Source organism: Rhineura floridana, chromosome 2 (genome assembly GCF_030035675.1).
Source record: "Rhineura floridana isolate rRhiFlo1 chromosome 2, rRhiFlo1.hap2, whole genome shotgun sequence".
NCBI classification, from domain to species: domain Eukaryota; kingdom Metazoa; phylum Chordata; class Lepidosauria; order Squamata; family Rhineuridae; genus Rhineura; species Rhineura floridana.
The window spans coordinates 159,476,307-159,488,502 of record NC_084481.1 but is presented as its reverse complement, the minus strand read 5'-3'; the positions used below and the strand labels follow the sequence as shown (position 1 = coordinate 159,488,502).

The 12,196-nt window shown below is 42.6% G+C and overlaps 1 protein-coding gene and 1 long non-coding RNA gene across 16 annotated transcripts in view; one reads left to right on the top strand and one right to left on the bottom strand.

Moving 5' to 3' along the window:
• LOC133377286 (uncharacterized) overlaps positions 1-4,565 on the top strand; it is a 155,707-nt gene extending 151,142 nt beyond the window's left edge. Inside the window, exon 3 of the long non-coding RNA XR_009760685.1 lies at positions 4,155-4,565. This is a non-coding gene — a long non-coding RNA (uncharacterized LOC133377286). The remainder of the gene's footprint in view (positions 1-4,154) is intronic.
• The window catches only part of GPHN (gephyrin), a 476,088-nt gene that overhangs the window by 292,018 nt on the left and 171,874 nt on the right, over positions 1-12,196 (bottom strand). The window lies entirely within an intron of this gene.

The following is a 12,196-nucleotide window of genomic DNA, read 5'->3' as shown; positions in this document are numbered from 1 at the left end:
TAGAGACAAAGGTGAGTCAGAGGTGAAATGACGGAAGTGTATAAAAGTATGCATGGCATGAAGTGAGTGGAGAGAAGATTTCCCCCCTCTCTCACAACACTAGAAATTGTGGGCATCTAATGAAGCTGAATGCTGGAAGATTCAAGAGAGATAAAAGAAAGTCCTTCACACAGCAAACAGTTAAGCCAAGGAATTCACTCCCACAAGAGGCAGTGATGGCCACCAACTTGGCAGGCTTTAAAAGAGGATTAGACAAATTAACGGAGGATAACAGTATCAAAAGCTAACAGCCACAATGGCTGTGCTCTACCTCCACAATAAGAGACAGTGTGCTTCTGAATACTAGTTGCTTGAAATTGTAGGAGGAAGATCTGCTCTGGTGCTCCGGTCCTGCTTGCAGGTTGCCACAGACATCTGGTTTGCCACTGTGAGAACAGGATGCTAGAATATTTGGGCCATTGGCCTGATCCAGAAGGCTCTTCTTAAGACAGATAAACACAAATTTCCAAAAGAAATCTGATATTGCCTGTGAGTCAACTTGTCTTTCTGGGAAAGCCTGTAGACATACCAGAGTTTTAGCCTCTAGCAATATGTGCATAATATTAAAGCCTGCATAACTTCAATGGCCAGCCTGTTCCATAAGGCAGATGTCACTTATTAAAAGTATTTATAATCCACACTTCATTTATAGATACCAAGGAAGGTATCTATATTTCACATAGTACGTAATATAGATAAACTATACAATAAATAATCAATATTGGATGATATGCCAAACCATCTCCTATATGTCCCATCATAATCTCTAATATTGAAAGTGTCATCCTAACAATACAACCAAATGCTGGAGTAGGGCTACAACTCAGTAGAAGAGTACATGCTCTATATGCAAAAGGTCCCAGGTTTAATACCAAGTTAGATGGACCACTGGTCTGATTTGGCATTTAGCAACTAGGGTTGGAAGAATCTGTCAATTTTAGTTCCCTCGTTTTCTCATTTTTCTAATCATAAATTCAGTTCTCCACATTTCTGTAGGATTTGCAATTAAAAAATCCTCATAAATATTCTGCAGTGTGAATTTCTTCTAATAAACACATTTTTGTTTGCAGTTTCCACTAACATACACATTTTTGTAAGCAATTTCTCCTGATATAATGATTTTTCTGTTGTTTTCACTAATATGTTCGTTTTTATGCACATTTCCCCTAGTATAGGTATTTTTGTAAACACTGGTTGGAGAACTGCATTGCAAAATTTGGATAAATGTGAATTTGAAGGATGGCTATGTTTCGGTTCTCATATTATTTTGGAAAGCGTCAATTTGATAAATTTGGTCTTAAATATGAATCAAATTTCTCCCTCATGGAGAATGGAAGCTATGTTCCTATCCATAGTTATGGACCACCCCCGGCCCAGCCAAGCCTCTTTCTAGCACAAATTACCAGGAAAGTCCTGGTGGCTTGAGGCCAGCACGTATGTTCTACCTCTAATATTATATTTTCCAGAAATGATAGAGGTCGTCTACTTTGCCTGTCCATCTGGATGGTTGATATGAAGAATTTAAAGGATGTTATTGCTCTCTGTCATTGTTATAGGATTAATGGATGGTTTACAGTCTGTTCTTTAGGATGTGCATAGTTCTGAGTGAGAGGTTTGGATTTGGTTACTTTTGCCTGGATACTGATATTGGTGCTGTCTGTGTTTGTGGGGACAAAAGGAAGGAACTGTTGGCTTAATTCAGATGCAGTGAGGGTGTGCCTGGTTTAGCCTGCTCTTTTTCTTTTGATTTCTGCAGGCTCTAGAATATATTTGTTTGCATTAATGGTGCTTCTCAATATTTTGGCATACTGGCTTTTGGAGTGCATGTATAAGAATGTATATGTTTCACAAAAGTATGTATCATAAGTTTGATTATCCCCTTGTTATTCACCGATATGTGATATGCTGCTCATTGGCAGCACTTGACTGAATTGATTTAGTTATCTATACATGTAATTCTGGCTGCTTACTTCAGGCGAAAGCTGCAACACTAATTTACAGACTAGATAAAGAACAGCTATTCAAGAGGCTAGTCATTTTTATTCTGTATATGTATATAAAGATATATAGTGAAATCTAGTAGCATTCCATGCTGGAGTGGAACAGATTCCCATTCATGCAATGGGACCATCTTCCTTTCTTCCCTCCATATGCCCCCCCAAATCTACTTTGGATAATTAGGGAACCCTCCAGAGCAGATGTGGGGTATAGGAAGAGGAAGCAAAGTGCATATTTTGACCTGTTTTTGTAATATATTGTTTATTGTCATATAATTTATACATTTTTGTGTTTTGTTTATTGTGATACAGCTTTATTCATGTTGAAGACAAAATTTATTGCATAGTCTGAACAATACTTATTATTTTGGGGGGGGGTTGTTCCTGTTTCATCATTCATTTTATTTTAGTAATCCACATTGACTAGATATATTTTTGTGTTATTATAAGATTGGGACACAAAAGCAAAACAACTGGACAATGCAACCTTTAACGTGTTTAATTTGCATAATTAGCAAATAATATGCATAATATGCAAGTTAGCCTGCCCAGATTTGTGGTACTGGAATATGGCAACCCTAGCAATGAGGTAGCCAAGTTTACTGATGACACCATATTATTCAAGGTAATAAAAATGAAGACAAGAGTGCCAAACTTTTAAGTGCATTGCAGAGCAGATAAAGGCAGATAATCAAGTCAGTGTCTTCCCCCCTGCTGCTTACAATCAACACCTCATTCCCCCCTGCTGCTTTCTATCTGTCAGTTACAATCAACACTTCACTGACATCAGTGAAAGGGAAGAGCTGACACAGAAGAGCTGACACATTTGAAGAGCTGACATTTGAAGAGCTAACACAGAAAGTAGATCCATAAAAATATCACTCACGCTATTGATGATTTCAAAGTGATTTTTTTTTGTAAATGAATCGTAAAAAAAGAAGAATGAATCGGAAACCAGGCGTGGAGAATTGCTACTTCAAAATTCTCTCCGCAAAGATGGAGAATATCAGAAATCATAATTAATCCGATGGCAAATCCAATTATTGCAGAAATGGAGCCCATCACTAGTGCGAAGAAAGTAAATAAATAGAGATTTTCCCCCCTCCTCTCTCATAATATTAGAATCTGGAATCTTCCAATGAAGTTGTGTGTGTGTATGTTTTTGTACCCAGTTTTGTGAATTCCTCAACACCCTGCTGTCATGCAGCTTTCAAAAGCTGCCAGCAATTAACCTTAGCTGGCTTTGTGTTAGGGATGGGTGAGAATTTTGATTCAGTTCACATTTCAAGCAGAATTTATCAAGTTCGCACTTTCTGAAACAATGAGAACTGAAACACAGCCATCCTTCAAAATTCACATTTATTTAGAATTTTGGGATGCAGTTTGCCAACTATACAATATTTATAAAAATGCATATATTAGGGGAAGTGCATAAAAATGAATGTATGAGTGAAAATAACATGCAAAAAGGCATGATGTGATGAGAAATGGCTTGCAAAAATGTGTACCTTTGTCAAAAATGTGGTTATTTGGAGAAATTCGCACTAAAATGGTGGAGAATTTTCATGAGGACTTTTTAAAAAACAACAACGCAGATTGCTGCAGAAATGTAGACTTTAACATTAGAAAAGTGAGAAATGGAAAGAATCGAAAATTGACAGATCTTTCCATCCCTGCTATGTGTACACTAATCCAATATCTCTTTTACCTCTTCTACTTCATGGATACCTTGTTACCTTCTGCATGTGAATATTGCACTTCTATGCATTTTAACTACAATGTCTAATCTCATGTCTTGTCAGTACTCTGCTGCAAAATACATTCACCATTCTGTACTCTGTAAGTGCCAGGGACACTGATATTATTTAAATAAATAAAAATTTAAGGAGTATTAATACAGCGTATCAGAAACTGCAGCCTTTCTAGAATTCTGTCTAACACTCTGAGACTTCAATCCTATATTGAGTTACCTCAGAATAAACCCTGTTGAACTCAAAGGCACTTACCTTTGAGGATATATGTATAGGATTGGCTGTGAATGTAGTGCCTTTTATGAGCATGAAGACATCACTGACTACCTAATAAGGTGTGTCTGTTTCTGTCACTATTGACTTTCAGGAGGAATTTGAAAACATTCCTGTTTACCCAGGCATTTGATGGCTGAAGGGGTGTTCCTGGCTACCTGAAGATCACTGATGAAACAAGAGCACTGATTTTTTAACTGTAATTGTGTTTCAGAATGATTTTAACTCTAATTGTGTTTTAGAATGTTTTCACTGTTTTTAGAATGCTTTTCTTTCTTTTTTGTTAAATTGTTTTGCTGATATGTCTGCCACCCTAGGCTCCATTGGGAAGAAGGGTGGGATATAGATTTAATAAATAATAATAAAATAATAAATACTTAGAATCACTTAATACATTATATTTTTCTGAATCTTAATATAGGAACAGTAAAACAGATGCAGCCTCAAAAGAAACCAAATGTACTAAAGCAATAGTCTTCAACATTTCCAGACCCTGAATCCATGTTTAACTGCAATCTTTAACATGGTTCATCTTTTAATATTTTATAATATATCTGGTTCTCTCCTTCTGTGGGTCTGTTTGCTCTTTAAAAAAGTAACATAGATATTTTTAAGTCTTGAGCTTGCTAGATTTTTTCTGCAAAGTATTTACATCTGAGGTTTTGATATTTAATCTTTATTTTGAATACAACAAAAATAATGGTCAAGAAATTATAAATATGTTAATTTTTTTGGAACTTTGATAAATATGTATCCATTAATATTCAATTGTCTTGAGTATCAATTAATATCCATATTGTTTAGTCATGCAGTCTCAAAAATGAATTCTCACAGCGTCAAGAAATGTAAAGAAAGTTCAATGGACTTCCAGAGGATTTGAAAAAATGTTATAACCTTTTCTTAATATGCTATTCTTATCAAGATTTATCAAGAGTATTTTCACACACACCCTCCCTTTTGTCATATGATGGCTATATGTTAAAATTTCAAACTGGGAACACAAGTTAAATATTTAGCAGAAATTGGGAAATTGAAAATAAAACAAAAAGAAGCTTAAACAGTGAATATAAGGGTTGTTTTACAAATTTCAAACTAGCTTTAAACCATGTAGGAATGGCATCAGGAAGGCTACAGCTGACAAACGTGAAGCTGAAGGGGCAGGACTGCAGCATGAGATTGATAGATAAATGGTCAAGGAATACCTAATCACTTTCCAGAAGTTCAAATCTCTAGGGCCAGTTGAACTGCATCCTAGAGTACTAAAGGAACTGACTGAAGAACTCTCGGAACCACTGTCTATTATCTTTGAAAAATTGTGGAGGATGGGTGAAGTGCCGGATGATTGGAGGAGGGTTAATGTTGTCCCTATATTTAAAAACGGCAAAAAGGAGGAACATGAGAACTACAGACAAGTCAGCCTGACATCAATCCCTGGGAAAATTCTGGAGATCATAAAGCAGTCAGTCTGTAAGCACACTGAAAACAATGCAGTGATTACTAGAAGCCAACATGGATTTGTCAAGAACAAATCCTGCCAGACTATCTCATTTTTTGATCTGGTATACTTCCTGGACATAATAATTCAACAAAGCTTTTGACAAAGTGCCCCATGATATTCTAATTAGTGAGCTAGCTAAATGTGGGCTGGATGGAACAACTATCAGGTGGATCCATAATTAGATACAGAATTGGACTCAAAGAGCGCTTATCAATAGTTGCTTCTAAAATTGGGGGGAGGTAATGAGCTGGGTTCCTCAGAGCTTGGTCCTGGGCCCAGTGCTCTTCAACATTTTTATTAATGACTTGGATGAGAAGGTGCAGGGAATGGTTGTCAAATTTGCAGAGGGTACAAAATTGGGAGGGAAAGCCAATATCCTGGAGGACAGAAACAAAATTCAAATAATCTTAATAGGCTGGACCATTGGGCTGAAAACAACAAAATGAAATTTAACAGGGATAAGTGTAAAGTTCTACACCTAGGAAAAAGAAACCAAGTGCACAGTTATAAGATGGGGGATACTTGGCTCAGCAATATTACATGCAAAAAGGATCTTCAAATTTTTGTTGATCACAAGCTGAATTTGAGCCAACAGTCTGATGTGGCTGCAAAGAGGGCAAATGCTATTTTAAGCTGCATTAACAGAAGTATAGTTTCCAATCACGTGATGTACTAGTACCCCTCTATTCAGCACTGGGTAGGCCTCATCTTGAGTACTGTGTCCAGCACTTTAAGAAGGATGCAGACAAACTGGAACAGGTTCAGAGGAGGGCAGCATGAATGATCAGGGAACTGGAAACAAAGCCTTATGAGGAGAGATTGAAAGCACTGGGCATGTTTAGTCTTGAGAAGAAAAGACTAGGGATGTGTGATAGCACTCTTAAAGTATTCGAAAGGTTGTCACTCAGAAGAGAGCTAGGATCTCTTCTTAATCATCCCAGAGTGCAGGACACAAAATATCAAATTACAAGAAGCCAGCTATCAAGTGAACATCAGAACTTCCTAACTGTTAGAGTGGTACAACAATGGAACCAATTACCAAGGGAGGTGGTGAGGCATTCAAGCAGCAGCTGGAGAGCCACCTATCGGGTATACTTTAATTTGGATTCCTGCATTGAGTAAGGGGTTGGACTTGATTACCTTAAAGGCCCCTTTCAATTCTACTATTCTATGATTCTATGTTTTGCCATTTTCATTTGGAGGGCAAGGGCAAATGAAATAGCAATCTATGGTTTACCACAACCTAGGAAGCAACAAACTAAGCAGAGCGTGAAAGGAGGAGAAAGAAGGAGGCAGCAGAATCTGAGCACAGGATTCATTTTTATAGCACCAGCTCATGGTTGGCATTATGGGCAAACTGACTTTAAAGTTGAACTCAGGTAGAAAAAAGAGGGGAGTTGAACATAAGAGAAATAAACATGATACAAGGCAGAAGAAGGCAATGACAATACAATTGTAGAAAGACAGACAATGGACACAAAATAAAGACATACATTCTAAAACTTCAAAATAAGCAACGAAGAGATGAAACCAAATAAACTATCTGGTGAAATATCTTTGGAGGAATCGATACGAGGAGAAAAATTCTGAAGCTCTAAAGAGAGCTCCTTTATTGTGAGCAGTCAGAAAGAAACAGATAACCCTAGTCCCGTCTTTGAGCCTTGAAGAGGTATGGGGTTTCCACTTTGGAAGGTATGTGCTTTGGAAGCTTCAGCAACGGTGGTCTGAACATGCACAGATATTATTTGTGTAACTGTCCAGAGACCTTAAAGAAGAACAAAACTAATCTTTCCAGTTTGTTAGCGTCAACAATGCACATTCTTCAGAGTCCTTTTGACGATTCATTTTGGGATAAGGTTGCAGGTCAAAATTGTAACTACCCTGGCACACAACCCAAACATGTACAAACTATTCAGAATACTAAATATGAAAAACTGACTTGCATAAACTAACAAAAAGCAATACACTAAAGTCCTGCTTATTTTTAAAGAGGCAGGATCAAATAACACTGTCCTGCCCAGAGCCCGAAACACGAGATGGAGATGAGGCTTGATTTAATTCTCTTTTTATTAGAGTGATGCTTATGTCCAAAGCAGCATGCTTCATAAACCTGTCTACTCATTACCTTCCCTATCTAAGCTACCTGGATAGTCTCTGCAGCATGTGGGGAGAGCTGAATCAGCATTGGAGCCTGGGCGGGCACCTGCTTAAGTAGGGAAGGTCTTCACCCGTAACCGATGGCTCCTCCGAAGTTCCACCCTCTCAAGGACCCTTTTCTCGTGCCGTCTCGTGCAGGGTGACTCCTCTCTCTCTCTCCCTGAGCTAACTCCTGGAGTGCAACATCATCCCCCCATCCATGCACCATCTCCCCCCATCCCCTGGGCTTGGGCCTGTCCGGGTAAGCATCACAGAACTCCTTCACCAAGTCCAGCACATGAACTTAATCAATTGATTCCCACAAACACTCAGTCTGGTTGTATCCCTTCCAGTGAATCAAATACTGAAGCCACCCTCGGAGCTTGTGTGAGTCCAAAATCTGTTCCACTTCATATTCCTCTTGTCCACCCACTGCAATGGGGGGCAGAGGCACCTCTGGTGTTTGGTGGGGATCTGGGGAGTGTTCCAGAGTAAGCAGGGAGCTATGAAACACTGGGTGTAGGAGGCAACCTCAGACAAAAAGCCACTGGATTGATCTGAGCCTCCACCTCAAAGGGCCCCACCTTTCAAACTTCTAAATTATGGCAGTGCCCCCATGTAGGCAGGTAATGCATGGACAGCCACACCCTGTCTCCCACATGGATTATGGGCCCCTCCTGTCGATGTTGGTCTGTCGCTGTCTTATAGTCCGCCTTTGCCCTCTCTAGCTGTTCCTTAACAGCTGCTACATTGTCTGGAGCTCTTGCACAAATTCTTCAGCTGCTGGAACGGAGGGGCTACCGTGTGGGGAGGCAAACGCTCGGGGGTAATATCCCAGGTTGTCAATGAATGGAGTCTGTTTCATGGTCATGTGCACTGCATTGTTGTAAGCAAACTCCACTAGAGGCAAAAAGGACACTCAGTTGTCCTGCTGGTAGTTGACATAACAGTGGAGATATTGCTCTAATGTGGCATTCACTCTCTCAGTTTGACCGTCCATCTGCAGGTGATGAGACAACGACAGTCTTAGTTCGCTCTGCAGCAGTTGCCACAAGGTGCACTAAAACCAAGTTGTAAACAGTGTCCCTAGGTCTGAAACTAAACTATCTGGGAGGTCGTGCAATCTGTACACATGCTGCACATACAGCTGAGCCATGTCTCGTGCATTTGGGAGTCCCATGCACGGAATGAAATGAGCCATTTTAGTAAAAGCATCCACTACCACCAACACTGTTGTTTTCCCCTGTGAGGAGGGAAGGTCAGTGATGAAGTCCATAGTTACCATCTGCCAAGGACCCTGGGGGGTAGGGAGTGGCTCTAAGAGTCCTGCTGGCAGTCTCATGATGTGTTTAGCTCTGGCATAGGTGGGGCAGGACTGGACGTAACGCTTCACCTGCCCATTCATCCGGGGCCACCAAAACTTCCTGGTGACTGATTGCAAGGTTTTGAAGACTCCAAAGTGCCCAGCAGTGGGGGAGTCGTGACACTGACACAGGACCTTGGCTCTCAGATCCCCGGGGGGCATGTACATGGTGTCGTGATGATACAGCACCCCCCCTTCAGCATGTAGCCCTCTGCATCTCAGTAGGCTGCTCCTCTAACTCTGAGCGCTTCTCCTGGACAAACGGATCTTGTTCTTGCGCCATCCACACATCCTCCACCCAGGAGTCCTGGCACCCCCCGCCACCATCTTTTCAAGGGGTATGATCAGTTGCAGTGGTCTCGGAGGCAGATTCTCCAGGTATTCCGGTTTGCGGGACAGGGCTTCTGCCTGCTTATTCTGCACCTGAGGAATGTAATGGATCTTGAAGTGGAAGTGAGCAAAGAACTGCGCCCAATGCACCTGCCTCTGGTTCAGCTTACGGGCGGTGTGAAGGCTCTCCAGGTTCCGATGATCAGTGCGCACCTCAATCTTGTGCTGTGCTCCTTCCAAAAGGTGTCGCCAAGTTTCAAACGCATCCCGAATGGCCAGCAACTCTTTTCCCCACATGGTGAAATTTTACTCTGAGCTTGTCAACTTCCGTGAAAAGTAAGTGCATGGTATCAGACCCCCCCTCTGTACTGGTTGTAAAAGCACCGCACCAATGGCCACGTCTGACGCATCCATCTCCACCACAAAGGGGCGTGCAGGGTCCATGTGTTGCAGTATGGGTTCTGAGGCAAAGTGCACCTTCAGCTCCTCGAAAGCTCCTTGTGCGGCATCAGACCAGTGAAAGGGACCTGGTTCCTTCAAGCAGTCTGTGAGGGGTGCAGTCTTGTCAGAATAATTAGCAACAAACCGATGGTAGTAGTTGGAGAACCCCATGAATCGCTGAAAGTCTTTCTTTGTTTTGGGCAGCTGCCACATGAGGACATAGTGAACCTTGCCTGGGGTGAAGTCTCTGGGTTAGCACCATGATCGACAGTGCGGCTTCACCAAGTTTTACGTAACCCAGAGACTTCACCCCAAAAGGAGAGTCAGTCGAACCGGCAGATGAAGGGCAGGTTGCGACGGGAGGGGTTGTTGGTGAGGCTGTGGTGCCTACTTCGCTCCCAACTCTTCTGCCTCTATGAGAGCTGGGATTTTAAGTTTTCCTGCACTGGAGCTCTCTCTCCTTTGGAGGGGCATCCTCGGGCCAGGTGCCCCCCTTTCCCACTGTACAGAAATAGCCACTCCCTCCTGTGCTTCTCCTTATCCTCCTCCAACAGACATGGTATAACCCCTCCAATTTGCATAGGCTCCATCCTTGATGGAGTCGAGGTTCCCATGCTAGGTGGGAAATGGATGTGGGGAAGAGGTGTGGGAACCTGAGAAAGCAGAAATTCCGCCCTGCGCTCCAAATGATGACCTTCAATCCGGCTGTCTATCTGCAAACATAACTGGATCAGCTCCGCCAGGCTGCTGGCTGAGGGGGTGCGCGCTAATTCGTCCAGCACCTCTAGGCAAAGCCCATTCCGGTAGAAGTACATCAAAGCCGGGTCATTGTATTCCACCTCTTGGTCTAAGACATGAAATGTGTAAGTGTAGGTCGCCACAGAGCCCTTCCCCTGCTTCAAAGTTCCTAGCTGGCGGGCGACCGTCTCCTTACGCTGAGGGTCACTAAACATCTTGGTCATGGCTGCAATGAAGGCAGTGTATTGTCTCAGGACAGGGTCGTTTCTCACCAGATACAGGGTAGCCCACTTGGCTGCCTCTCCTTCCAAGAGGCTGATGAGAAAAGTCACCTTCACATTGTCATTTGGAAACTCGGTTTGATGCACAAGCATGTACAGTTCACACTGGGCAAGGAACGTGGTGAACTGGTCACTCTGGCCACCATAATGAGGTGGTAGTCCCACAGGCGCCTTGACTCGGATGGATGGTGCGGCCACCGATGCCACGCCCCCTTGAGCAATCAGGGCTTGAAGGTTTTGGTTCTCGAGTTGGAGATTCTGGGGTACTGCCTGGAGATTCTGGACTTCGGCGTACAAGGCTTGGACAGTTCCTTGAAGTCTCCCTTCGGCACTGTTGCTAGTCTCCATAGTGTCGGTCATGGGAGTGTCGGTGAGAGGGGTGATGGCTGATTCAAGCTGTCCTGCCCACAGCCCAAAACATGAGATGGAGACAAGGCTTGATTTAATTCTCTTTTTATTAGAGTGATGCTTACGTCCAAAGCAGTGCACTTCATAAACCTGTCTACTCTAGCTCACTACCTTCCCTAACTAAGCTACCTATAGTCTCTGCAACGTGTGGGGAGAGTTGAATCAGCACTGGAGCCTGGGCGGGCACCTGCTTAAGTAGGAAAGGTCTTCACCCGTAACCGATGGCTCCTCCGAAGTTCCACCCTCTCAAGGACCCTTTTCTTGTGCCGTCTCGTGCAGGGTGAGGGGGGGCAAGCCTCCGCTTGCCCATCTGACAGCAGAGCTTTGATAGGCGATGGCTCAACCTCCAGAAGCAGGAAGCTGGTTTGCTGGGAAGCGTTTGAAGTGCCAGACGGGGATTCCTGTGGGGGTGTGGTTGGTGCGTGTGTAGGGGTCGCTTCCCAACGGCTCAGGCAGGAGGCTTGCAGGCGGAGCGGGAACTGCCTCGATGGGGGGGCTGGCTGATGGAGTCTGTGGGCCGACTGCGCTCTCCCTTCCTTCAACGCTCCCAGGGACCTCGTCCTCATCTGACTCCTCTCCCTCTCCCTGAGCTAACTCCTGGAGCGCCTGGGGCGCAACAAACACTGAGAAATGGACTATTTTATATGTTTAAGTTTTGAGGTGCTTTCCACATAAGTCTCAAAGTAACTAACAGCAGTAAAAAATAAAAAGTACAATATGTAATAATAAGTCAATTTTGAAAACAATAAACTAAACATTTATCCATAAAAATCAATCACAAGACTCTCCCACCCTCTTATTAGTAAATCACAGGATCAAAGCTTTTCTGAATGTAGTACTTGCAGTGGTCCTCTGTCTTTTCTACATTCTCTCTCTCTGTTGTTCTTAAATTTTAATTTATTGGATCATGCCTATGCAGCAAATATCTTCTAGAACACCAA